General features: G+C 32.4%; 1 long non-coding RNA gene across 1 annotated transcript; it reads left to right on the top strand.

The window, feature by feature from the left end:
* Positions 1-57: 57 nt before the first annotated feature.
* On the top strand, positions 58-27,020 carry LOC132722513 (uncharacterized). The gene is made up of 4 exons (XR_009624618.1): positions 58-168; positions 10,361-10,477; positions 15,378-15,496; positions 25,181-27,020. It is a non-coding gene; the product is annotated as an uncharacterized LOC132722513 (long non-coding RNA).
* Positions 27,021-27,503: the final 483 nt, after the last annotated feature.

The raw sequence follows: 27,503 nt of genomic DNA, 5'->3' as shown, positions 1-27,503 counted from the left end.
TAATCTCAGTTTTTGGTCCCTATGTTCAGTTTTGAGGGGAAACAATAAGAATATAGTGATGTGAGTAGCTTCCCTTTATATTTTGAACGTCATTTGTATCATAAGAAACATGTGAAACCTCAACCAGCATATAGCAGATATTTCAGATAGTGGCACATTACCTGATATGTAAGCTTCATTTATTTTTTGTGACAATCAATTTGAATATCTTTTTAATGACATAATAAAGTATATAGGTCTACTATCAGTGGTACACTTTCGGTCAGAGACACTTGGGTTTGTAGACCTCAAAACGCCTTTAAAAACCAAATAAAATGTCAATTTGTCAATCCCAGCACATGTACTGATCATATACATGGACATAAAAAAACTTAATATAAGCAGTTTTGAAAATAATTCATATTTCAACATCTATAATAAAAATAACAAGATAAAAATGTTTGCCGAAACAAATCAGCATACCTATCGTCAATATCACCATGTATTTAAGTATTCTATTTCCAATATTTTCACATATTCCTTATGTCCATCGACAGAAGATATTATTCTCCACGATGATGGTCAATTTTAAACTTCAACATCAATATAAACAAAGCAACAGGCGAAAAAAAACATCAAGGTTATCACTGTTTTACTCCATTTACAAAATCTTTCAACAAATACACGATTGGCTCCCCAGCTTTGCCGTATTCAAATGCCCTGCGCTTTGAAGATGGGAACCAACATATTACCAAATGGCTCCGACTATAGCCAGGTGATTATTTTAGTTATACAGTACAAACGTCAAATGTTGTCAATGGGTCATTTCAGTTGCAGCATGGAAAATGATGTAGTGTAATACCTTTCAGGCCTCGACACTAACTTTTTTAGCAGGTGGTACGCCGGACCACTAGATTTGAAAGTTAGGTGGTTCTTCCAGAAGTCAGGTGGTCAGTTATCATTATTATATCATTTTACTGCAAATGTAGAAAAAAATGTTTAAACTTTATGACAAAGATGTATTATTAACCTATTAAGAAAACAGATATTTTTAGATATATATTTTTCATCTAATCAGAAAAGGGAGAGCAAGTCAGTAGGTATTTTATCGTAGAGTTATTTGTTTATTTGTTTTTATCTCAGTCAAAAATACACAACAGTTTATGTTAACTTTTATATTAAAGTGATTTCTCCCTCAACTCAAGTTAGGGAATAGTGAAGCCATTTGTGTCTGTTATTTTCTTACTGTCATTCAAATATTCATTGCTGATACGTGGTACGTCTTATAATCATGGTAATAACATAGCATCTTTTATAGATTATAATTTTTAATGGAACTAATAAATTATTTTACTCTTGTCTTTGAAAACAAGGAAATATCTAAATTATTAAAATAATGACAACGTTATTATTTACTATAACTTATCTTATTTTTCTCACAGATTTATAATACAGAATTATTTTACACCCCTGTTGCTTGTTGGTTAATATTCATTTTTGACATTGGGTATTTTTAACCTTATGAAATAATTTTAACTCTAGAAGAAACAGATTTCTTATCGTTAAGCAGTTAAAATAAAGATAAATAGCATAGAATTACTAGATGTATTTTTTCCAGTTCCTTTCATTTGCTGCCGTTATTCAAGTATCTGAAATTTAAGTTTATCCAATATCATATAATTACCATCATCGGATACTCACGGTTGATTTACATGTAACATAACATATATGTTAATGTTCCGCCGTGGTTATCATTTGATGCATAATTACTAGCTCCATTTGAATGAATTTTGTACCTAAATTAATGTCACAAATTCTTAACTCTTTTAACTTGCATAAACAAAATTTTAGCGACTTAAAATGAAAGTTATTGATGACTTAAGAACTTCTTTAACTAATCAGAGATTAATGAACCATATACATGTACATTGGACATAGATTTTAAACAAAATTATATAACATGTTTTTGACCAAATCGCCATTCTCCCAAATGAGCCTTGCATCAACCAGAAAATTCAAGTGGTCCGACGGACCAGTGGGTTTTAAAATTAGGTGGTCCTTGCCAAAATCAAGTGGTCTCGGACCAACGGACCACCGCTAATGTCGAGGCCTGCCTTTTATCATTGAATTGCTTCATATTCCTATAAAAAAACATAACATCAGAACATGAATGTTGCTATAAAAATAGCTTAAATCTAGAGCTGTCATTCCATATTGTTGTATCATCAATATTTTTCTGGCGATCATTAATCATTCAGTAATTCATACACATTCGAAAAAATCATTAATTGTACTAATTATTAAATATCTAGAAATGAAGAAAGTTTACCTAAGACATATAGAGAAGCAAGTGTCCATGTCTAAACTATGCTGTTGTTATGTACTAAAATAGACATATTTCATAGCAGTGATGAAAAAAATCAAAGCACAGAAGGCGCTGAATTTGTTTGGGTCTCAGAATGTAAGAAAGGTGCAGGTTGTGAGATTATATGTATAGTGCCACCAATGCTTTCCAGCGTTTTAATTGTAGTAAATTGGCTATAAGACTAATTGCAACACTGATATTCAATCCAATGTTTATTTGACTTTAACAATTTGAAAAAAATGAGTTACCTTTACTGGGATTTGAACTCCAGACCTCTCGCTTCCTAAGCGAGCCCGAAAACCCTTCAGCCACGGTGAATTTATATGTGAACAGACTGAAGAAAACCATATTATTCTAAATTAGGGCTTGTAACGACTTTAACTGTTGTTTAACACAGATGTAAATAATCCTGGAGCTTACTATAAGCATGTATATTTATAAAGAATCAAAGGACTGCAAGTTCTGTGGTATTTTCTGATCTTTGCAATCTAAATCGTACTGTATATCTGTATGCATTTTCCTGTATAAGTTTATTTTTATGTATTATAATTCATTTTGCAAGGCACCAGAGTTTGATAAATACGGAATTCTGCATAACTAGATTGCATCAAAAAATCATTTATGATCATTTTTTACGACAGCCACACTTTATCCTTGCATATCATGGCTACTTCCTTAACAAAGACACTAAAAAAAGAATTTAACAAAAAAAAAAAAGTTTCCTCGACTGGGATTTGAACTCGAGACCTCTCACTCACTAAGCGAGCGCGTAACCACTGTACCACGGAGAAGTTATATACACAAAGCCTGAATAACATCAAGTCATTCTAAATTAAGAACTTCCATTGCATTTCGGGTTTGTAATCCTTATTAATTTCGAGGTATTTTGTTCAGGATAAACCTGTTGTTTAAAATTGAAGTAAATATTTTAGCGAAAATCTTCTCGCCCAAACAGTCCGACATGTAGAATCTATATATTCCACTACTCGGTTTGTGTAGTATTCGGTAATCAACATCGCTAAAAATAGTATTTTCATTGATAAAATCATATTCATCCACGTAATTTGTGATTGTGCATTTATTGACAATTCTATAAGCCAACACTATTGTTTAACTTTAAATGCGTTGTAATTTGTTGGATACTTGTAACAGAATAAAATATTTCTTTCTTTTAAATCGCTAGTTTTAAGCTGTTTTGAGAACTACTTGTTGTTAAGTTTGTCGTAAACTTCTGTGTCAGAGATTGAATTCCGCTGTGTATTTACTTATTTTCGATCAGAAAATACAATAAAACAATATTAGAAATCTTCGACCATTCGGGAATTACTTTGCTTGAAAATTAACGCGCCTGTTTTTGACCATCTTTACGCAGTGATCTCCCCTGAATTTTTCGGCGTTAGTGTACATACAAAAGGGAAGTAACCGCTTCAAAAAAGTGGACTACTTTCGGCATTTGCAATTAACAACATTAGACTCTGAAATTTCGCTACCATTATTTGTTTGGTCTGACGACCGAAACAAATAAAAATGGTCAGAAAATAATCATGAAATCATCAATGTGCATTTATAAACAAGACACAATCATAATTGTATGAACAGAACATGTATTATACAGAAAATTCATTTTAATATGTATGAAAGTGAATTATGGACAAGTAATTATTAGTAAATTATTAATAAATAAGTGTATAGTCAATATTTTGTCATCCAATATCAATGTATGATAGCAATGCCTTGCACTGAATCAATGACATCTATAATTTATGTACACATTCAGATATAATGCTATAAAAACTGATGGTACTAGAACTGCAAGGTTTGCAAGCATCATAGACTGATCAAAGTTAAAAGGTAAGGAATGATTAAAATTGAATTTGGTGGTGAAATAAAGCCTAAGATGGCAATGTCTAAAACAACTTGCTCAGTGTAAGTGTTACTGGCTCAATGAAAATATCTACAGTGTATGTGTTATTTGGAAAGAAAAATTGCTATACAAATATGTGTTTTTCAGTAAGTTTAAATGCTTTGAAAATCCAGTATCGTTTTTTGTTGTCTTCTGGCATGATTTATTCAAATTCTATGGTTTCTTTGAATTCTATGGTTTATTCATTCAAATTCTATGGTTTATTCAAATTCTATGGTTTATTCATTCAAATTCTATGGTTTATTCAAATTCTATGGTTTGCAGATAAGGGAGAATAATAAGAGTAATTTTTTGTGTTGGTTGATTCCCTTGGTAACAAGATGATTTAAAAAAACTTAGTTTCTGTGGTGTTTCTATTACATATACATAGTACATACACTATACTTGTATTGTATAATAGATATCAATATTTTTGCAAGAAAAGAGGACAGACTCGATTGACTTGTACCTTTATATAATTGGCATTACCATAACACCTTAAATGTGATATAGTGTTTTCGGGTATTTTTGCTGTAGTGTATTAGTAGCGTCATGGATAGAATTTTCCAGATTACAAATTAATAAATTTTATGATTATTTGCAAAAACATAATTACGTTTCTGTTCATATCAGTGGGAAACAATCAGATTTATTTCTATTTCTAGCTGGGGGTGTTGATTATGAAGAAGATTTGTTTACTAGCAGTTGTTTTTGTCTGTACAAAATCAAATTTTTCATGGCATCCATTTCTTAAATTATGACTCTATTAAGTGACTTATCAACTCACTAAAATAGTCGCAAATATTTTTATTGGAAATTTTGAATTTTTTATTTTAAAGGCACATTATGCCTCAGAAATGAATTAATCTATACTTCTTTTGAAACAGGCAATTATGAATTTTATAACGTTTAAATAGCAACCTTAGAGCATGTTAGATAATTATCACCTGGAAAACGTAGCGATAAAATGTAAAATAGTTTGTTATAAAAGTAGCAAAATGTCAACAAAGTCTTATCTTAACTTCCATACAAAATACTTATTCACTTTAACTGTACTAATTGCCAAAAAAGCAATATATAAAAATAAATGGTTCAGGTACTTGGCCAATGAGTGACTTTTTTGGAAACTATACCAGAACAATAAACATTAAAAGCTTCTAAATCTGTAATACTCAGCTGCTATGTGGTCCATCTAACAAGCACATGAAAACTGAAGTTGCCGCTTCATACAATATGCATACCGTAGGTCTGTAATAGTGCTTAAATTAAGGGTATATAATATTATACACGTTCTGAAATAAGTTTGCTCATTTTACTTTAATAAAATTGATGGATATACATTTTAACCACTAGTGCACTAAGGTTGTGCTAAAATTACCTTTTGTGCACTTATGTTGTGCCATTATTTCCTTTAGTACACTTAGGTTCTGCCAATATTTCCTCTAGTACACATACCGTAGGTTCTGCCAATATTGACTCTGCCAATATGTCCTCTAGTATACTAAGCCTTTGCCAATATTTCCTCTAGTAGACTTAATCTCTGCCAATATGTCCTCTAGAACACATAGGTTCTGCCAATATTGACTCTGCCAATATTTCCTCTAGAACACTAAGGTTCTCCCAATATTTTGTCTAGTACACTAAGGTTCTCTCCCAATATTTCGTCTAGTATACTTAGGCTCTGCCAATATGTCCTCTAGAACACTTAGGCTCTGCCAATATTTCCTCTAGTACACTTAGGCTCTGCCAATATTTCCTCTAGTACACTTAGGCTCTGCCAATATGTCCTCTAGTACACTTAGGCTCTGCCAATATGTCCTCTAGTACACTTAGGCTCTGCCAATATTTCCTCTAGTACACTTAGGCTCTGCCAATATTTCCTCTAGTACACTTAGGCTCTGCCAATATGTCCTCTAGTACACTTAGGCTCTGCCAATTTGTCCTCTAGAACACTTAGGCCCTGCCAATTTGTCCTCTAGAACACTTAGGCCCTGCCAATATGTCCTCTTGAACACTTAGGCTCTGCCAATTTGTTCTCTAGAACACTTAGGCCCTGCCAATATGTCCTCTAGAACACTTAGGCTCTGCCAATTTGTCCTCTAGAACACTTAGGCCTGCCAATATGTCCCCTTGAACACTTAGGCTCTGCCAATTTGTTCTCTAGAACACTTAGGCCTGCCAATATGTCCTCTAGAACACTTAGGCTCTGCCAATATGTCCTCTAGAACACTTAGGCTCTGCCAATTTGTCCTCTAGAACACTTAGGCCCTGCCAATATGTCCTCTTTAGAACACTTAGGCTCTGCCAATTTGTTCTCTAGAACACTTAGGCTCTGCCAATTTGTCCTCTAGAACACTTAGGCCCTGCCAATATGTCCTCTAGAACACTTAGGCTCTGCCAATTTGTCCTCTAGAACACATAGGCCCTGCCAATTTGTCCTCTAGAACACTTAGGCCCTGCCAATATGTCCTCTTGAACACTTAGGCTCTGCCAATTTGTTCTCTAGAACACTTAGGCTCTGCCAATTTGTCCTCTAGAACACTTAGGCCCTTGCCAATTTGTCCTTTAGAACACTTAGGCCCTGCCAATATGTCCTCTTGAACACTTAGGCTCTGCCAATTTGTTCTCTAGAACACTTAGGCCCTGCCAATATGTCCTCTAGAACACTTAGGCTCTGCCAATTTGTTCTCTAGTACACTTAGGCCCTGCCAATATTTCCTCTAGTACACTTAGGCTCTGCCAATATTTCCTCTAGTACACTTAGGCTCTGCCAATATTTCCTCTAGTACACTTAGGCTCTGCCAATATTTCCTCTAGTACACTTAGGTTCTGCCAATATTTTGTCTAGTACACTTAGGTTCTGCCAATATTTTGTCTAGTACACTAAGGTTCTTCCAATATTATCTTATGATATACACCTGCATGCAGTTTCATACTTGTACAAAATTTAACAATTTTAAGAAAAATTAAAATGTGTGAGGTAGGAAATTTTTAAACTGCGTCATTTAGATTTAATGTTTCCATTTTCATTTCTATACCAAATGAACCCAACGGTTTTGCATCTTTCCTTATCATTGTATTTCATCTTCTACAAACAATTTTCCTTGCAGGAAGAGAGATAAACATGGCATCATGGAAATGGATGTCACAAAATATGTTTTATAGACAGTAAATTTAAAACAATTTCAAGCTGTCAGATGTTATCATTGTTCCAGCCAGGAGCTACAGACATTTCTAATTTACTAGTTTGATTATTTCACACAAAAATGAGCATGTGACTATGATAAACCGGCATTAAAACGATAGATATTCTGATGCGGAATGTTATAGAAACAGTAACAGTGTTACGTAGATGATTATTGTCTGCAGGGGGTGCATGTGCTAAATCGTATCTCATCCATTAAAAAGAAATCTGAAATTCCGCTGGAAACTTTTTTCTCTTTTCAAAAGATTGACACCTGTATGATATCATAATGGGCAAAAATTTATGAAATATTCATATGTAGGTCCGCTTATTCAATTTGCTTGAAAATCTTAAAGAATAAGCTCCACTGAGGTTCAGAATCCTTGAAACCTAAAATTTGAATTACATAGATCAACTTTGGCACTTAAAATTGTAAAATAAGCAAAAAAAGGGTAATAAAGAAATATATCAGAAAACTAAATTGAAAATTGAAACCTAGTTTGATTATTTGACCAATTTGAGTAAAAAGCATTTTGCACAACAAAAATTGATTATTTTGAAAAAAACGAGCGAGCAAATTATCTGAATTTTTTTGTACACAATATATTTGTATTAGAATTCATCAAATAGTATGAAAATCTTGAAAAAAATATTTCCAGTCCCAACTTGTCAAAAAACCTTAGTGGAGTCCCTTTAAAGTGTTTTTATATAGTAATAATGCATTCTTAAGCTTTAAAAAGTTCTGCCTATTTCATCTTTCTCTTGGCATAAGTACTTGCAGTTTCTATTGAACTATCTGAATGTTATTTAACAGTTAATGCAGACGACAGTTGTCCTAAGGCAGTACAACCATGTGCTATTGATCACCTAATTTATAAACTTCACAACATTTTACTTGATGGAACAATTATTAAGTATTCATCTGCATAAAGACATCATTATTTAAATATTAAAATCGCTTTGAACTTCGAATTTTCTCTGAGTATTTTTCGCTGACAGGCATTTTATCTGGATCTCTGCTTAATTCAAATTTCAAAACATTACAATTCCATTTAAAGAATTCAGAAAAGAGCAAATTGGTTTGAGCCAAGGATATCATTACCAACTTATCTCAATCACAAAATCTGTCATTTCATTTCCTTTATTAGTAATGTCCGAGCTCGCGAAAATGGATTGGAGTGACTTTTTGCTTGACGTTTGATGAAATCAGATTTTTTACGTCGAAGATTTCCGCACGACTGTAGTTAAGCATGTATATAGTCTCATTTAATAATTACCATCTGAAAGCTACGATATGGTACATTCAGTGTTTTACTAGATTAAAAGATTTCCTATTCCAGACAACATTATGGTTGTGTTTCAATCTTTTACGGTCATTTATGAGAATTTGAAAGGTTTCTTTGGAAATATTATGGCAAAATATAATACAAATGCTGATTAGATTTGGGAATTTGGTCGAGACATTTCACAATGTTAACATTTTTTTCCGTCAGCTTACATTAACTGATTTGTGTCTTTTAGGTCAATGTCGGGTTTTAAAATTTCTTAAATATGTTGTTGTTCTTTATTCTTATTTTTTAAGCTTTGATAGTTTTGTAAATTACAGATACAGTCACCTTCTATAATAACCTTTTACATATAGGTAAATAAAAAAGTGTTATTTGTTTACACACAATTTGTTTCAGAATCTATTAGCTTATGGACACACCTTCTAATCCATTCCTCAAACCAACCAGTTATGAGCAGTTGGTGTGAACTTTTTCTCTTGAGGATAAAACTGCTTGCCCATAAGAAGGTTTCAACCCTCACAACTAGTAAACCCTAGATTACTTGTCCAATGCATTAACCACTGCCATGTTTCCACTTTGTTATAATATTTTGTTACCTGGCCTCCTCCTCCTTTAGTGCCCTTATCACTGCATGTACCCAACTGCTGGTTTTCCAGTTTCCCTGTTGTGTGCCCCTGTGTTAAAATACTGTGTGGTGTTCAGTGAACATTGTTCAATTTGCTGTCAGATCTTTGAGCACAGGTGCTTTGTAAAAGAGTGTAGTTTTGTGCTATAATTGATAAAAAAGCAAATCTAAAAACCCTTACTTTATGCTTGCAAGAATTTTTGCTTGTTATAACCCCGCACAACAAAGTAGTAAGGGGGGTATACTGGAATCAGCTTGTCCGTCCGGCCGTCTGGCATCCATCGGTTTTTTTCTTGTCCGCCCTGAATAATCCTTTGACCCACAGTCTTCATATTTGGCATGGAGGTTAGTCATGATTAGTAGATGACCTCTATTGATTTTGAGGTCACCAGATCAAAGGTCAAGGTCACAGGCCTTGACTTCAAAAAGCTTGTCCACCCAATAACTTAAGAATCCTATGACCCACAGTCTTCATATTTGGCATGGAGGTTAGTCATGATTAGTTGATGACCCCTATTGATTTTGAGGTCACCAGGTTAAAGGTCAAGGTCACAGGGGCCTTGACTTCAAAAAGCTTGTCCGCCCAATAACTTAAGAATCCTTTGACCCTCAGTCATCATATTTGGCATGGAGGTTAGTCATGATTAGTAGATGACCCCTTTTGATTTTGATGCTTAGTGACAGAGGTTGTCTTTGAGCTCTCAATGGTCACTGTTGATTCTGACAAAGTGGTATGCGGGGTTATTCACGCCATGACAGTGGCAGTTCTAGTTTGTTCAACACTAACCTACCATTGCATCTTCCTTAAAGCACTGATTTTCTAAATGTTCATTGTTTCTGGTAATTGTAAAATACTTCTACCCTTGTGTTGAGTGTCAAATGGATTTTGTAAAGGTCAAGATCCCTGAGGCTAAAAATAGATTTTCCTCCTTGTACATTTATATCAAATTCACTCAGTATTGTATTATTTATGCACGTTTTCTGTATTTATCTAAATTGTTACTTTATTTTTCAGAAGACAATGTTGTTGCCCAAATAACATCAAAATGTAGTTGTGAAAGAAACCAGGGTTTAGAATACTTCAAACATTCCAGAGCAAGATGTGTACAGTGAGAAGTTTGGGAAGTTAAAGGTAAATGTTCAATCCTTGTTTACCATTTTTACCCTGAACCTTGTAGAACTGAACGTGATAAGCATTTACCTTCAGTACAGAGCCAGGCCGGCTTGAATATCTTTGCAGTGATGGTGGTAGTAGTTTACCCTTCTGGATCATGGCAGTATGCCAGAGCACAGTTCAGCCATGGCATCGTTCCTGGGCAAGCTGTCTAGCAGTTTACCAGTACTAGTTGCCTTCACTTTCACAAGGAACTGGTCACTTCTGTACATGTCAGCTAGAGCAGAGGTATAGAGTGAATGATTATAGAAAGGATTTCATAATCAATCATAATGAAAGTGACCTGCACCGTCCATGAATTGACATCAGGGTTTCCCAATTCATAGTCCAATGTCTACCTATTAAGCTAACCTGAGACATTACATCCTCAAAGTCTGACCAGGTTCTATACTGTTTGTAGCTCAATATTTGTACTTTGAATCTGAAATCCCTTTGCCTTTGAGTGGACTATTCCAAATTCAAAGCAGGACAAATCCATTTCTAAAATTCAGTAGGTTAAGGCTTAAAACACAAGTAACAGACAACTTTCCCACATCCAAATTACTTTGATCAGTGGTGGAAGATTGGCACTGAAGAAGAGTGAAGGACAAATAATATTACATGTGTTATTATCAAAAAGGTGACATAGTAAAAATCGGGAAATTTTACCCTCTTGTGGGAGTATTAAGGTGAGGGCCTTTTAAATATAAAAATTGTGGTGTAATTACTGTTGTGGTGTAATTACTAACAATTACCAACATAGAGGAGCAAATATGAGAAAGACTTTTAATAATTACATTTCAATTCAGATGAGTTATGCTTTTAATATAATATACTAGATAAAAGCTGGAATTTTCAATTTATTTTATTTTTCCTTAAGTGAAACATTTTAATATTAAAGGTAAGAGAAAAAAAAACAGGGTAGTGTTAGATTTTTGGTCAGGATTAGGGTTGCCCCACTTTGGCCCGATAACAGTATCAAAAACAAGAAGTCATGGAAGAACATGTGCTGTATTGCACTGGATAAGGTGGCCATATGAACTTATCACAAGCATAATTTAAAAGGGAATGGGAACCCAGCATTGAAATTATGAACAAGAATGTCATGAAAAAAAGTGCCATATTTAGCAGGACTGGCAGTTCATGACTTGAATAGAAAATGAAAAAACATGCAAAATTGCTCAGGACTTGAAGTCCATGGTTTGAACAGAAGTTCATGAAAAAATATGCCATATTTTCCAATGCTTAAAGTCCATGGTTTGAACAGAAGTTCATTAAAAAATATGCCATATTTTCCAATGCTTAAAGTCCATGGCTTGAACAGAAGTTCATGAAAAAATTTGCCATATTACGCAGGGCTTGTAGAGCATGGCTTAAATAGAAGTTCCTGAAAAAACATATCAAATTGTGGAGAGCTTGTAGTCCATACCATACATAAACCCATCATTAACCTCTCCCTACCATTTACCTACTGTGAATTCACTTAATTTCTTGGGCATGAAATTTCATGGTTTTGTCAGAAAGCTTAATAAATTTGTGTGTTGAATTTGTCTACTGTCTATTGCTTAAAAAGGTAAATGTAAATAATGTAATGCAAAATAATCTTAAAGCAGACAAAATGAATTTTTTTTATTGACATATCCACGAAAACCATGAAAATTAGTATCCTACAAATAATAAGGAATTTGCGGTACTAGAACAAAGTTATCTAAAATATATAATCTAGACTTCCAAAATTCAAAGAAGAAGAAAAAACCTACTGAAAAAAATCAAGTATTTCCTAAAACACATTCATCTCATAATGATTTGACAGGAGAACAATAAGGAAAGAAGACTTAGAGTCAAATATGCCATCAAGACAACACCTTTGGGAAATCTACAAGCTTTGAAAATGTACGACTTATTCCATGACCTTTCATACGCAGGCTGATAATTTTTGGGGGGAGCATATTAACTCTTTTCCATTTCATATTTTTCCCAATATCTTTAGGGAAATGTTGATCATGTTAATTTTTGTATGGATTATAATTAGGAGGAATTACATATCCCCACCAGGGTTTAAGTCATGAGGGTTAATTTCTTGCTTGGAGTGGGTGTGGGTATAATTGAGCTGCGTCAGGACAAAACCAACGTAATGGGTCTGATCAGGATCCATGCTGTTCGCTTACAGACCCTATAACAAGTAGAGAAACTGAGAGCGAACAGCTTGGATCCTGATCAGACTGCGCGGATGCGCAGGCTGGTCTGGATCCATGCTGGTCACAAACACACTATGTTGGTTTTGTCGTGGCGTGGCTCAATTATTGTTAAGTGTGAAAATTATTTAGTCACAGTCATAATAGCCACCAGTATACACTCAAACATGTGTTAAAGACCACCTCTGAATAAAGACCACCCTGTGAATTAAAATAATTTTTCATTGAACAGAACCCCCCCCCCCCCCCCAATAAAAACAACTTGTCCACAAAGGCTATGTTTTGTGTTTCATTTAGGTGGTCTTTGTTTGCAGGTTTGTATAGCAAGAGTTAAGATATAGTAATAAAATAGTATACCCGTGCCTGCTTAATTTGACATTCAGTTAAACACAGCATCAAATTCAATACAACGCAAGCCTATTTCAGAAATGAAGCTGGATAGAGGTTAGTTACATTTATGTGTAGGGCACAGTCACCCCACTCTTCCCCAGCCCCACCCAATGCCACTTAAACACACCAACACCCACAAACATACTGGCATTATTAAAATATAGCTTCCTCTCTATATTATTATATATAGCTCTGTGTCGTGATCTAGCAGTATTATATTATTATGAAGTCTTGCTTACTTTGGGAAGTGTTACCACTGTTGCTACATAGAGGTTATTGCCCAACAGAGGGCACCTTTGCAAAGGTTGCACTGTTTAAACTCAGAACTGATGCGTCAAAATTCTCTGCAAAATTTTTTTTTCCATATAATTATATATGACTCAGAATAAGATAGTATATGAACAACACTGGACATCTATTATACTTTAGGAACTTGATGGAAATATAATTAGCGGTACAATAAGACAGAATTGATAAATGTACGAGAAATTTGATTAATTCCTGATTCTAGACAGATGCAGTATTGTTTATAACTCAATAAACTAGAGTAAATTAGCGCGGTGTGCTGCTGATGACTGATTCGAAACTTTAAATAAACAGAACAGGAGATTCCGAGGACTTTCTAGAAAATTTAATCAAATAGAATTTTAAAAGTTTGATTGATTAAAACGGCAAAACGAAACAACTTTTTGTGAAATTTGTTGTGTGTTTTCTATTATTAATGATTAAAATTTAAATTTATTAACAATTTCTAGTTGTTTTTTTTCTGTGTGTGTGTGTTACAATGGTGACTTTTATTTGAATATTTTTGTGTTGAAATGAGAAAGGAACTTATGATAATTCTTCTATAAAGAATGCCCTTCTACTTATTAATGCTAAAACCAATCCCCTTTTTAATGAAGAAAAAGAGCTTGAGTTAACAAAGCAATAAAATTCTATTATCAATCGGAGGAAATTAATAAGCACAAATTCTAACACACCTGGCGGCAATCCTTATACAATATTCTGCAGAAAATAATACAAAAACAGTCAACATTATGTTTATTTTGAATTTTTTTTTTTTAACATAATTAATGGGCTCTATTTGTAAAATGTAATAAACGCCCCCCGCACCCCCAGGATGTTTTCTTTAGAGAATATACGGTCGGTAGTTTATGTAATAAGCTTATTAAGCATTATCCATAAACTTATTGATTTAAGAGGAGGCAGAGAAAGTGGTAGCGAGCAAAGCACTCATAAATTACCAAGTTTTTCATTTTGATGAAAATGTAGGTTATGTTCTAATTAACGTAATTGTTTTATGCATTTTGTTCATTACTACAATTAAACATGTACACTTGTTGTCATTCTTACAATTCTATATAGAAATAAGAAAATATCGACAGGTACAAAGTGACAAAATTATCTGCATGGCCTTGACACACTATATATCTTAAACGGACTTGTCCATTTTTTCATCTGGACAGCAATCCATCATATTTGCGGAAAATTGCCATGTGACTAAAAAATTTGTACTGTTACAATTAGGTAACAGTACTTTTTCACAGTAAAAATCTGAAAACTAAAAACCTATAGAAAAAGTATCCCAATGAAGTATTTGTTACGGGTAATAAAACAAATAACACATAGGTTTGTGGGTAACAGCAAAAATATCATCCTTCATAAAAATACTGTAACTCTCAGGTAACACTATTTTCTTCAGGATGATATTTTTACTGTTACTCACAAACCTATGTTTTACTTATATAACACCCTCACTTATATCTGGGCATTTGTGACCCATTTAAATAATTGCAATTGAATACAGTGCTCATTGCTTTATGTGGCAGAATTATAAATAAAAAAACTTACGCGTAACATTTAACAGCGCTGTTTAAGAAAAAAAAAAACATGTTAAAGCTTTAAAGTTTATAAAAAAAAGTGAATTTAAAATCAAACAGAATAAAAACATTCAATATCCATTTTATGACCGTTTCCCGTCAAAAGTGATTTTATAGCCATATACTTGACATTTTTGTAAGCATCTATGGCATAGGAAACATTTTATGACATGTTAATATGGTATAAATGGACATAAACATGTCTTTTAAGCTTGTACGGGTTCTTTGAACTCTCATCTGTGAAATTTCCAGTCTTCAGTAAGTTTGAAGATTTTATTAACTTATTGCCCCATTATTTAGAAAATAAAATTGAAAAAGAGGCAAAGTTACATTCAAATGAATAAAGGTAAAGTTTAATTTATATACATTATTTTAATTTACGTGTAAATTTGAATATATTTTGGGAATTTTCAGGGACATAAAACTGATATAAAGGGACATTAAAAGTGACTGAAGATTTGGTGTGGCGTTGTTTTCATGTCAAGTCTGAAGTTCAAGTGCCGCCATTTTGTCTTGTTGACCATTGTGAAAAGGTAATACATGTAACTATTATCTTCTTTTCCATGACAAAAAGTGCAAAATAGAGAGTAAATGAAAGTGAACAGGCATTTGATTTTAAGAGTTTTCTATTTGAATTGTCATATAACGATGTTATGGAAATCAAGAAAAAATTTGAGCTATTGCTAAAGTCAGGTTGTTGTTCCCATTGTCGTTGCCATTTAGACACCTAAGCATTGGCCATTTTTTTACTATTTCTTAATGGATTGTCTTCATACTTGGACACAACAATCATTTGGACCAGACCTTCAAGAAAACCAGACTGATCTTTATCTTGACTTGTAAATGACCTTGACCTTTAAGGTCCAATGTCTTTAGTTGCTTTTGCTATAATTAGCAATAACTATGTTATTTATGAATTGATTGTCTTCATACTTGAATACAACAATCCTTTGGACAAGACTTTCAAGTAGATCAAATTGATTATAACCTTTACTCGTCAATGACCTTGAAGGTCAAATTAATAAATTTAGCTAGATTTTTGCTGTTATTGGCTAAAACTTTATTATTTATAAATGGATTGTTTTATACTGGTGGCAAAGGCAAGTTTTTATTGCCACATAACTATTTTGCCTTTGTCCAGACGACAATACTGGCAGCAAAGGCAAGTTTTTATCTATTGCCAAAAAAATTGTTTACCTTTAGAAAATTTATCAAGAAAGCAGTTTAATATAGCACCATGTTTTTTAAAATACCATAATCAAAACAACCTGCTTATTGTGTAGTTAAGATAAGGGTTTTTTTTTTTTTCAAAATGAATAATACATTTCTGATATCAAACTCTATAGGTAGTTAGATATGTATAGATAAGTAGAAATGTTTAACATTGTTGTAGTGTTGATATAATCTTAAAATACCCCTGTATTGTAATTGTTTTACTGACACTTCTATTTGCAATATAAATTGTTTTTATACCATATGTTTTGATTAACAGGTATGCAAACAAAACTAATGTGGAGAAATTTTATATATTTTTGGCCGATTTGTTCAAACGTCATTGACTGGCATTTCAAGTTTTGTTGTTTTTAGCTCGACTGTTCAAATACCTCGACTGTTCAGTAGCTCAACTGTTCAATAGCTCCACTGTTCAAGGGATAGACTCACGGCAGTGTCTGTGTCATTGTCCCTCTCACACTTTGGTTAAGTTTTTGCATTAAATGTCCCTTTTTACCTCACCTGAGCATGCTCAGGATGAGCTTTTAGGATCGATGATTGTCCGTCGTCCGTCCACATTTTGTTGTTAACACTCTAGCATTTTTGCCTCAATCATCATCAAACTTGGTCAGGATGCTTATCTAGTTGATAGCTCGGATGAGTTCGAACATGGGTCATCTCGGATGAAAAACTAGGTCACCGGAGCTAAAAATAGAAAAACCTTTGTTAACACTCTAGCGGTCACATTTTTGCCTCAATCATCTTGTTAACACTCTAGTGGCTACTGTTTTGATCCAAATATCCTGTAAATTGGTCTGAAAGTTTGTTTTGATGATTTCTAAGTCAGGTTTGAACATGGGTCGTCTCGGATGAAAAACTAGGTCACACCGCCCAAATATGGAAAAACCTTGTTAACACTCTAGTGGTCACATTTTTGACTCAATTATCATCAAACTTGGTCAGGATGCTTTTCTAGGTAATTGCTTCGATGAGTTCGAAATCGCATGTGAAACTAGGTCACCAGAGCTAAAAATAGAAAATTCTTGTTAACACTCTAGTTGCTACTGTTTTGATCCAAGTATCCTGGAAATTGGTCTGAAAGTTTGTTTTGATGATTTCTAGGTCAAGTTTGAATATGGGTCACCTGGGTAAAAAACTAGGTCACACTGCTCAAATATGGATAATCCTTGTTAACACTGTAGTGGTCACATTTTTGACTCACCTGTCATGAAACTTGGTCAGAATGCTTGTCTAGGTAATTGTTCGGATGAGTTTGATGGGTCAGATAAGCGATCTAGGGCCATCATGGCCCTATTGTTTATCTAACATGATAGGCACAGGTCCCATAACTCTGAGTTACCTTTTTATATAGTTACACCCCTTGTAACACTGTAAAGCACTGAGAGTAGTCAAGCAAATTGTCTTCTGGACAATTCTTGTTGTTTTTTTGGTTATTAGGTTTAAAGTTGCACAGAAATTGAGTATGAGTGTATGTAAACTTTAAAATTTTCTGATATCCTCAGAGCTTCATGATGTAGGCACATGAGTAAAACCAACAATCTTAAGTATGGTGGCTGGATATCTTCATAGATTCAAACTAATTCAATGTCATTGAGGCGAGATTCAAATGCATTGTGGTTAGAGCAAGTGATTCTGTAGATATCCTGCTTGCTAAAGAAACTTTGGTGGTTCTGGTTAGAGGCCTGCTTGTGCATGAAATAATGCATGAAGAGCTAGGTATATGATATCTTCCTCCACCAGTAAAGCTGGAAAGTCTAGTTGTCATATAATCTACATATAACCTTTACACTATCTTGAGTGTGACTTAAAATCCAACAAAATTGTAAAACTCTGTAAAAACAGGTACTTTTTATTGGGGAACATTTTGTAAAATATTTAATTTATGCTGATGAAATAATTGATTAATTGAGCAAAGATTGTTTTACTATTTAACAGCAATTTGCTATGCATGTGTAATCACCATTTAATGATTAAAACATGGAAGAAGTGTTGCCAGGGTAATTAAATGAATAATAAATACAGGTGTTAAATTATGGTGGTTAATATGTTAATGAAGAATTTTATAATTAATTGGGCTATGAATTATTTAGTTAATCGAGAAAAGAAGACATTACCATGATCAAATACAATAAAATTGGGCATAAATCCTATGAGAAGAGAGAAGAAAAATAAATATTTATAAATGATATACTGATATTTTCAAAATTCCAAACTTGATGAATCTGCAGATAATAAATATATAATAAAGGGCTGTAACTCTTTAAAACACACCAGTACTCTAACACTAACATATTTGCCACATTTTCAATGGTTATATACAGTAAAAACTCTTAAAACCGGACCCTCTGAAAACCGGAATCCTCTGAAAACCGGACCATTTCAAAAGTCCCGTATTTTCTCCTTATATGTTCATTGAAAAAAATCCTCTGAATACCGGAACCTCTGAATTCCGAAAACCGGACGCTTTTCTGTACCTTCTAATGCTAAACTTACATAAAAATATCTTCTGAAAACCGGACAGCAATTTTAAGTGTCAACTTTCTGTGTATTTTAAAGTATATTAAAACATAATCTCAAAAGGTGACATGTTCAATTACCAGTTAATGATCCCTTTTTAGCTCGACTATTCGAAGAATATGAGAGCTATTGTAGTCGCCCCGGCGTCCGCGTCCGCGTCCGCGTCGGCGTCTGCGTTGGTTAAAGTTTTTTGTAAAGTCAAATATCTCAATTATTACTTGAGATATTCAATTGAAACTTACAATACTTATTTATAGTAACAAGGTACATCAGATTGACAAGTTTGATAACTCTGCCTACAATATTGACAGAATTATGCCCCTTTTTAACTTAGAAATTTTGGTTAAAGTTTTTTGTAAAGTCAAATATCTCAATTATTGCTTGAGATATTCAATTGACACTTACAATACTTATTTATAGTAACAAGGTACATCAGATTGACAAGTTGGATAACTCTGCCTACAATATTGACAGAATTATGCCCCTTTTTAACTTAGAAATTTTGGTTAAAGTTTTTTGTAAAGTCAAATATCTCAATTATTGCTTGAGATATTCAATTGACACTTACAATACTTATTTATAGTAACAAGGTACATCAGATTGACAAGTTGGATAACTCTGCCTACAATATTGACAGAATTATGCCCCTTTTTAACTTAGAAGTTTTGGTTAAAGTTTTTTGTAAAGTCAAATATCTCAATTATTGCTTGAGATATTCAATTTAAACTTACAATACTTATTTAAAGTAGCAAGGTACATCAGATTGACAAGTGGGATAACTTTGCCTGCAATATTGACAGAATTATGCTCCTTTGGAACTTAGAAATTTTTGTTAAAGTTTTTTTGTAAAGTCAAATATCTCAATTATTGCTTGAGATATTCAATTGAAATTTAAAATACTTTTTTGTTGTAACAATGTACATCAGTGTGCAAAATTGCATAACTCTGCCTGCAATATTTGCAGAATTATTTGCCCCTTTGAAACTTAGTAATTTTGGTTAAAGGTTAAAGGTATTCAAAGATATTTACTTGAAACTTTACACATGCACTTAGGGTCATAATTGGAGGGTCATAATTGTATGTCACTGACCAAGTTCCATAACTCTATCTTGCATTAAGGCTGATTCATATCCCCTTTTCTACTTAGTCTCTTGGTTAATGTTTACATGCAAGTTTTACATATCTCAATAAATATTAAAGATATTTATTTAAAACTTCACATATGCATTTAGGGTCATAATTGTAGGTCACTGACAAAGATCCATAATTCTATCTTGCATTTAGGCTGATTTTTCTCCCCTTTTTCAACTTAGAAATTCATGGTAAAGTTTTGTTTGTAAGCTGTTATCTCAATAACTACTGAAGGGTTTGTCACTTTGTGCCTTTTTTGGGACAATTTTATGCATTCATAATAATAAAGCAGTGATTTCTTGATAAAACATCTTAATAACAAGCCTTTGTACCTTTTCTGTCAAATTTATGTATTCATAGGTAATTAGTATTATTATATTCAATAAAACACCCTTGTGACATTACCTTCCAAATAGTCAAGCCAATACTGTATAATAAGACTCTCTCTAAGGCCTATAACATGAATTTATAAAAAAAAAAATAGCCCTTTTGTGAACTTAAAAAATTTAACATTATCAAGGCTCTTTTACTATCAAGCACTTAGAATAGTCGAGCGTGCTGTCCTTCCGACAGCTCTTGTTATCTATGCAGGTGTGAAAACACTTGTTAGTGTGTGTTAATTTCTTATTGGCAATTAAATTATAGCTCTTTCATTATAATTGTGCCTTTCCCTGTATAGGTATGATTTTTCTAAATGTTTATAATTTGTTGTGTGTTTTTTCTTCTTTAGATATAAAATGTCTAAAAGAATTAGAAACTTTTGTAAAATGATTCCTTTTTTGCTAAAAATTTTGATCATTGTTTGGATATTTATTAGATCTATATGCAAAAATAGTAATACTAAATTCCATTAATTACATATTTCAAAAGCCAATTAAAAAGATATATTTCAGACAATGTGTTTTAATTTATGATTTTCTGAATTATATTCATGGATTTGGATAATAAAATTACTTAAGACATTAAAATATTGCTAAAAGAAATTAAAATATGACTTCGACAAAAATGTTAAAAAGTAAATACAAAATGTTTTAACAAAGTCATTGTTCAAACACATCATAATTATCAATAAATGTAAAAAACCTCTGAAAACCGGAATCCTCTGAAAACCGGACTTTTGTTCAAGTCCGGAGAGGGTCCGGTTTTCAGAGTTTTTACTGTAGTTAAATAGAATTCCCTGAAGGCAAGGTGTCCCTGCCAATTTCACCTAGATCTGAACATGATTGTGCATATTTGTTTATGTAGCACCATCTATAAACATGGTGGAGTGATGTCTTTCATTATAGATTTAAAAATTGATGGATAAGTGATTTTTAAATGCCGAAATCATTACCAATAGAATAAGAAAGTGGAAGTAACAAATTATAGAAATATGTAAAACCTGCAGTTATCTAGGAAACCACACTATTTTCATTACAGCAAGTTACAAAAAGAATTGGTTATAAAGAACCAGACTGGCAATTAAAAAAACAGTTTGACTCTCAGTAAAGCCAAGTGATATCAAGATCTATAGAACAAGTTATTTTGAAGTAAAGCTCAATCAATTATCTCACTTCATGATCAAGATAATACAAAATGACCTACTCTAAAGCCCAATCAAATGTTCCTCCTTTATCTTCCTGATTTACAGAATGGCCCAATTGATTGTCCCCCTTTATGTTTATGATCTTCAGAATGACCTTCAATAAAAGCAAATTGTTTATCGTTAAAACAGCAACCTTCCTATATACAGCATAGTGATTATAATGAGAGTTAGTTAGAATTGCTATTGTTTTGAGCTGAAGTTTATATTTTATAAATGACAAATATATTTTGCATGCCATTGTTTTGGCCAAATATAAACAGTTATACATGTAAGCTTCTATAACCTGAAAGAACGTTTGACTTGGAATCGGGCGACCTAGGTTCCATTCCCTGACGATGTCGGTCACTTTCGTTAATCTTTCCTACAGTCATTCGAACTGTACCTCTGCTCTTGCATGTACAGAAGTTTCAGTTCTTTGCGGAAGTGAAGGCAACTTTATTCGTACTGGTAAACTGCTTGACAGCCTGCGTCTGGTAAATTCAATGTGGCTGACTGCCGTGATCCGGAATGAACCTACCAACACAACCACCACAACAACATAGTCTAAGACTCTAGGCAAGGGTTATATTGCAAAAAAATGTTTATACAGCCAAAATAATTATCCTGTCGACGAATCTTTGTAACATATTTATATTATCAGCACAATTCCTTATTTGAGGAAACAAAACTTTACAACCACCATGTATATAGATTATATAAATGTCATGATTATCCAATGACAATTGACGTTACACTCAGCATGCAGTATTTATGAGAAAACACCGTGATGCTTTAACTTCGTATCAAACAGAAAAACCTCAACCTTCATTATTAAAACATGATTTAAGGAGAAATTCAAGTATCACCTGACTCATTATCAAGTTTCATTATTATTCCCATTCAGAATTTTAAATTTTCATACAATAAATTCTCTATTTTGTTATCTAAATGTCGAAAGGGAATTTTAATTTAAAAGATGTAAAAATCATGCTCAACTACCAACATCAATGTTAGCAGATTTTCAACTGATGGCGAGTGTAATAGATTAGAAACCCTTTTATGTACTTGAAAAATTAACCTCTATCTGATCATTCAGTTCAGTTTTGACTTTTCATCGACCTTTTCAAAGAATGCAAGATACTTTTAGTATTTTGAAGATTGCTGTAATTCAAATCTTCAAAGAGTTCCTACAAATTGATAATGAAAGATGACGGTTAACTGAAATTAGAAATTTTCTTCACATCTTTATAAAATGTGTTAAAATCATAACGTAGGAGATAAAACAATGCAGTAAAATTAAATGGAAGAAATAGTGAAGCGCTAGAAAATGTGGTTTACCCTCTAGTCACTATAAAGATTGTAGGGAATTTATGTGTTAATTAATAAAGAAATATTTAACTTATCAGAATTCAATTAATTCAATTAATTTTTATTTTTTTACAGCATGCTTTCAATACTATGGATTTTAGTTTTAAAGTAAAATTATAATTTTGAACTGAATGAAAAACTATAAAATTGAGATGATTAGTGTGTTGTTTTTTCTTCAAATTTTATCTGTGTGATCATATAAGTAATGAAACTACTATAGTACATGCATATTTTATTTTTTCGTAGAATTTAAAAATAACATAGTTGACAATACTGATACAATAATAGAAAGGGGCCCTCACCCTGGCTGAGAGATCAAGGTTACTTATTAAGAATCACTAACTCTTCACCATTGTGGGTTGGAATGCAACTAGAGATGTTGAAATCTTTCAAGTTAGGAAGCTATTCACCATGCTGGAAGCTATTCACTAAGCTATACCTTTAAGTAAGGAAGTTATCCACCAAACTTTAAGAAAAGGCTCATGCATATGCACCTACACTGAAATTATAAAATGAGGGGCATCTTCAAAGTAATATATGGATAGGGCATCATTCTGTGAAATAATACATGAATTGGTACATTTGAAATAATAAAAAGCAGGGACCTACATAATAATAAAAGGAGGGATACCTATAAAATAACAACTATGTTTTCTTTGTTTGTTTTGTTGGATTTTAAGTCACACCAACACTATAATGGTCATTCAGCAACTTTCCAGCTTTAGTGGTAAAGGAAGATATCAATGCTCTTTTTGTGGTTTATTCTAGATTTAAGTTGGCACCTGAGAACAATCAGCACTGACTTTCAGTAAGCCAGCTCAGGTTAGCTTCCTCACAGACATGTATATATATTAATAAATGGTGGGGCACATATTAAATAATATAGGGAAGTGTCATCTATGCTATGATGAATAATGAGTGGGACACTTAAGGAAAAAAATGAAGAAAGGAGCCACTATGAGCTTTTTACGGGAAGGAAACATACTGATTTATTATAATAAAATTAATGGAGGTACAATAAACTAAGTAATTTAATTGAGGAACATTTGCGAAGTAATTGAATGAAGGGACATTTAATAAGTAATTAAACAGAGGGTCATTTACTAAGTAATGAAGGGACATTTAATAAGTAATTAAACGGAGGGCCATTTACTAAGTAACTAACAGGAGGGACATTTACATAGTAATTTAATGTTACTTAATAATTAAATGGAGGGTCATTTATTAAGTAATTAAATGGAGGGACATTTACTAAGTAATGAAGGGACATTTAATAAGTAATTAAACGGAGGGTCATTTACTAAGTAACTAACAGGAGGGACATTTACATAGTAATTTAATGTTACTTAATAATTAAATGGAGGGTCATTTATTTAGTAATTAAATAGAGGGACATTTACTAAGTAATTAAATGGAGGGTCACCTATGAAATAAGGGGTGCGTCACTTGAATGTTATGATATAACTGTAAACCAAATAAATGAAGGGAAGATGCAAAAAGAACATGAATGTAACATTTACCATAAATTTTGATAATTGTTTTTAGATTTAAAGATCCTGTAAGTTGTGATCAAAGTGGTGTACCATACTATGTGAAATTATATATATGTACATTATTATGCAAATACAACAATTTTCAAACATTGAAGAATATGTAAAATATGTACTGCAAATATTTGTGCATATTATGTAATCATTAAAATATATGCATTCATTTCTTATTATAAAATTTGACCTAAATTTTATAGAAAGTTAATTTCTAATTACCTCCCTTTATTTACATGAAATGTTAAATTCGGCAATATCTTTTTGGAACCTACAATATTGATAAATCTTAATTTGAGTATCATATTTATGATTTAAAACCATAAAAAAATTGTGTTACAGGATCTTAAAAAATCAGTTGTTTTTTTGTTTTGTTTTTTTTCACGGATTTATATTACAATTTCCAATTAAAGTCCATGTTTTTTTCAAAAGTTTATTGCATGAAGCATGTAAATACAATGCCTATAACAATCTATATATAAAAATGATTTCCATCTCTTGTTGAAAAAATGTTTCCAGTCATCATTTCAGAAATAGTAAAAAATGCTTAAAAAAAATTTAAGCAGAAACCACAAGAAAATGAAAAATAAAAAATTCTGTAACTGAAAAATTTCAAATTTGAGATATGAGAATTGAGGTATCAAAGGGAAATTGATATCATTTCTCACCATTTACTGTTAAACTGTGTTATTTACTTACTGAAGTGGTTGGGGAGGCCTATTTTTTTTTTTTAAAGAAAAAAAAGGGTGACATATTTATGATTTATTAAATATTTTTTTATTTCTTGTAGTTTTATTGAGGAGAAAGCAGTAAATCATCATGCCTACTGGAAAATGTTTTTATATATCTGTATTTTGTAGAGATGCTTGCGCTGATATCCGATGAAGATAATGGTATTGAAGGCAGAGACGGGGACGTTTGTTTTCATTTCATAAAACAAATGATATTCAGCAGACGGAAAATGGATGGGATTTGCCAATGTCGGTTTTGATAGCAAGATGGATGACCGATCTTACTGTTGCACTTTCATTTATCCGCCGACTTCAATATGTTGCGATAGGGACGAGATACTACAATCACTAACGCAACAAAGAGCCGGCTAAGATAACATGCTAACTGATAAATAGCCATAATGCACTGTTAAACGTGGTATAAGCCGGTAAAGTGGTTATTTAATACTGATATCAGCTACTGATAATATTGAATATCGGTGGATCGAAAGATAAAAAAAAATTTCAGTTTTTTTTTTTTTTCGCTGAGTGCTTTCAAAATATTTGTCTTTGTAATTAAGAGTGGAAAAAGATTTTTTTTTGTTGAATTTGTTCACTAATTAGCTAACATGACAATTTGTTTTAAAAAAAAGAATTGAACGAAGTCTAAAAACGTTTTTAGATAATAGTCGGCTGTGTCGCTTTTGTGCAGTTTAGGAGAGATGATGTCTAAAATAACAATAAAACCACTAGAGTAATAATTGTTGAAAGGAATTTTTTCTCCGGCTTTTGAAAATGACAGAGAATTAACAAACATGGAAACGTTGAATGTTTACAAAAGAACAAGGACTTTATAATGAATTGAAAACTGCAATTTACATATTTTCTCGGGCAATTTTGAATTATCTTTTTTATTTTTAATTGAAGTGAAATTCAGCAATATTACATGATTGCACTCTTAATTCACTTTTAAATAGAAAGATAAACTGTAATTAAATTTAAATTACTGAAATTAAGTATTTGAAGTATATACAATTAAGGAGAAACTTTCAATATTGTATATCAGTTGAATATATCATTGTAGATGGCAATTATGTTTAAATTTAGCCACTTATTCTTTCATAAAGCTTTGATGTAATGTTAATTGCATTGAAACTGATCTCGCAAGATTTTAATTTCGTATTTTGAACGGAGGAGTTATACTTCTGAGACGCAAATCTGTACATGATTGATCCTTGAAAGAAATGATGCAACCTTCTTTGTATGAAACCGATTGTGAAAGAAATTAATGTACGAAACAAAATCTTTCTGTTGCGGAAATGTTGGGGTTAAATATGTAATTCAAAGAACCTTGTTTCTTAAAGCGTAACATGAAAAGACAAGATAAATGTACATTTCCCTTAGAAAATTATTCACAAAAGAGACACAGATCTTTCTATCAGTTTTATTGATATGCAAATCAATGTAAGCAAAACAGTATTTTACTATGTCTTACAAATTTCCTGTAGAAAAAAACCCTGTAATTATTTGTCTACAAAACGTACCAAAAATCGGCTCAATGCTCATTTGTCTAAGAGCGGGAAACTGACGTCTGCTGCAATTGAGAGGCTCAGTGAAAAGCTTTTATACGAAAATCAGATACGACTGGATAATCTGACTCGGCTATTGTATAAACGTGTGGACAATCATTCTTGTTGTATCAGATATAGGGTTAATGTAGATGTCACAGGTTTACTTCGACGACAATGACGATGATCACAGTGTCGGTAATGACATAGACAATAATAATTTGATTAATTTACACGACTGATGTCACATCTCACCATGCAAAGACAAAAGGAGTAATTGGCGTGCTGAATAATTTCAACGCAAAAAATTGATTCAAGATTAATCTGAGAAATAAGGTTCATTTTGTATAAAACTGAAGTTAGAAAATAATAGATAAATGTATATTATATATATGAAAAATAAATGAAGAAAGAAAAAGATAGATGTGGATAATTGGCGATCCTTATGATTTGGATTTAATTGAATTATAAATTCAGGAATGTTTGAGTGACTAGTCACTATACCACTAAAATGTAACTGGCGTAAAAAATATTTGACTTATAAGTTAATAGGTGATTGTTTTTTGGGATACGTGATGTATGTAATATTGTATAATATAAATATGTCGGAGGAAATGTGAAGAATATGAGGAATGAAGTTATAATGCACATATGATAATACAATCCAATTTACACAGTAGGACCTAAACCAGAAAACGTGGAAGTTATTTTCTCATAACATGACTTTACTAACAAAACGGATTTTTACATATTTTCATAGTGAATTTGCAAACTGGATTATCATTCTCGTAAATGGAAGAAAAATATTTTGAAAATTGATTATATTGTATTTCATATCCTCGAGCTGTCCCGGTTTACTCGTAAGTGGAATTTGTTTGGTCGTGAAGTTATAGCGAGTGAAATGA

Source organism: Ruditapes philippinarum, unplaced genomic scaffold (genome assembly GCF_026571515.1).
Source record: "Ruditapes philippinarum isolate M1 unplaced genomic scaffold, ASM2657151v2 ctg7119_1_1_1_1, whole genome shotgun sequence".
Taxonomy (NCBI): Eukaryota; Metazoa; Mollusca; class Bivalvia; order Venerida; family Veneridae; genus Ruditapes; species Ruditapes philippinarum.
This window is presented reverse-complemented; position numbering and strand designations above follow the sequence as displayed.